This window comes from Camellia sinensis, chromosome 12 (assembly GCF_055761805.1).
Source record: "Camellia sinensis isolate YWXY chromosome 12, ASM5576180v1, whole genome shotgun sequence".
Lineage (NCBI taxonomy): Eukaryota > Viridiplantae > Streptophyta > Magnoliopsida > Ericales > Theaceae > Camellia > Camellia sinensis.
In genome coordinates, this window is record NC_138972.1 from 69,691,615 (window position 1) to 69,694,078 (window position 2,464).

Genomic DNA, 2,464 nt, shown 5'->3' on the forward strand with positions numbered 1-2,464 from the left:
CAATGTATTTGCACAGATATATGCATGTCTCGATCCTCGTGCCACCAATCACGCATACCGAGGCATGATGGCCGAGGAGTCGAAATGCACAACTCAATATAGGATGAATGCACATGAAACTACAGCTAAAACCTAACTCCATCATGGATAATCCGGAGTGTCGGTGACTGGGGAATTGAGACACATTCCGTCACTCGGAGTACGAAATGCACCTCGTTTCCCGTGCCCGGGCTAACTCCTATCCCAAACACGATGCAATATGCATGATATGCATGAAATGCGACTAAGATATAATCCTAACATACACAATGCTATGGAAATGAGATGCCTCGAAATGCGTGCACACGGGCACGCAAACCGAGAAAATGACAAAATGCAATCTAAGATACAACCTAGTATGCACAATGCTATGAAAATGAGATGCCTCGAAATGCGTGCACACGGGCACGCAAACCGAGGCAATGGTATACGCAATGTAAATGACATGGAAATGTGATATGGGCTTATACCAACATGAGTGAGCCTCAGCCACACTCACATAGGATGCCGGCGGATAAAAATGAAGTGCCTCGAAATGCGTGCACACGGGCACGCAAACCGAGGCAATGGCAGAATGCGATGCGATGACATGAGAATGTGATATGGGCTTATACCAACATGAGTGAGCCTCAGCCACATTCACATAGGAGGCCGATGGATGAAAATGAAGTGCCTCGAAATGCGTGCACACGGGCACGCAAACCGAGGCAATGGCATATGCAATGCAATGGCATGAAAACATGATATGGACTTATACCAACATGAGTGAGCCTCAGCCACACTCACATAGGATGCCGGCGGATAAAAATGAAGTGCCTCGAAATGCGTGCACACGGGCACGCAAACCGAGGCGATGACATACGCAATGCAATAGCATGAAAACATGATATGGGCTTATACCAACATGAGAGAGCCTCAGCCACACTCACATAGGATGCCGGCGGACGAAAATGGAGTGCCTCGAAATGCGTGCACACGGGCACGCAAACCGAGGCATGACGGAATGCGATGCAATGACATGGAAATGGCATGCAATCATTCTAATGGAATTTCAGCACTAAAATATGGGGGAAAACAGTCCCGAAATGAGGCGAAATGGCACCAAATGCATGGAATTGTCCCGAAATGCGAATTTAGGCACCCGAAATGGCCTATAGCTATGCCAAACATGCACAATATGGACATGCAATGCAAAGACAGAAGCTAGGAAGTCCCAAAAAAGGCACTTTCACAGTTATAAACATGGCCAAACAGCAAGCATAGGTATGGCAAAAATGGCATGCAAGAATAGGGGCCAAAAGAGGGGTAATGAAGCAAGTGATATAAGAAAAATCCAAACTGAAAAATTCCCTTCTACAACATTGAAGAGGGACCAGAAATATGAATATTTACAGTTTATGGAAGCCCCAAAATCAGTATACAAACATGATAGAAATGTGATGCAAAAAGAGGTTCAAAAGTGGCTATAACATGAGGTATGCAAAATATTCACCAAAAAGCCAAAGACCCTTAATAAAACATGTAGAATGGGCCAAAATAGGACTATTTCCAGAACTGTAAAATGGCCAAAAACAAAAGCATGATAGGCTAACTAAACATGCAAGAATGGGGAATAAAAGAGAGATATAACATGAAGTGGCATATGGAGGTCCCAAACCATGAAAGGACCTAAATTAAATATGAAGAATGGACCAAAATAAGCACTTTTTCAGAACTGTAAAATGGCCAAAAACAAAAGCATGGTAGGCTGCCATTGTATGCAAGAATGGGGAAGAAAAGAGGAGTATAAAGGTAAGTACAACATGGAAGTCCCAAATGGTGTTGAGCCCTTCTTCAATGTTTAAGAGGGGCTCAAAATAAGCCTAATATCAGTTTACAACATGCTCAAAAACAGATTACGCATGGGCCAAAAATAGCATGCAAGATTATGACATATAAGATGATCAATGAAGCAAGTGCATCATGGAGGGTTCAATCAGGGTTGAGCCCTTAATGAAAAGTGAAGATGAGCTCAAAAGAGGGCCCTTTTCAGTTAGGGTCGGAGCTTGAAACAAAAAGCATAAGGGGCTTACAAATGGATCAAGAAAAAGGGTCAAAAGAGGAGAAGTGTTACTCACCCTTGAAGACTAAGGCTTTTGTTGCTTCTTGGACCAATTTGCAGCTCTTTAGCCTTTGAGAAGCCTTCCTTGTTGCTGGAAATGAGGTGGTGATGGTAGAGCTTGGTGGTGTAGAAGAAATGGTGCTTAGGGACTTAGGAATTTTCAAGGAAATGAGAGCTATAGAGATGGCTTTGTGTATGGAAGCTTGAACAACAATTTTTCTAACCCCAACAAATGATATAGCTTGCTTTTTATAAGGGCCAAAAAGGGGGTGTAAAGGTGGGGGAAAAGGAGACAAACTTTCCCCCACAAAATATCCCCCGGAT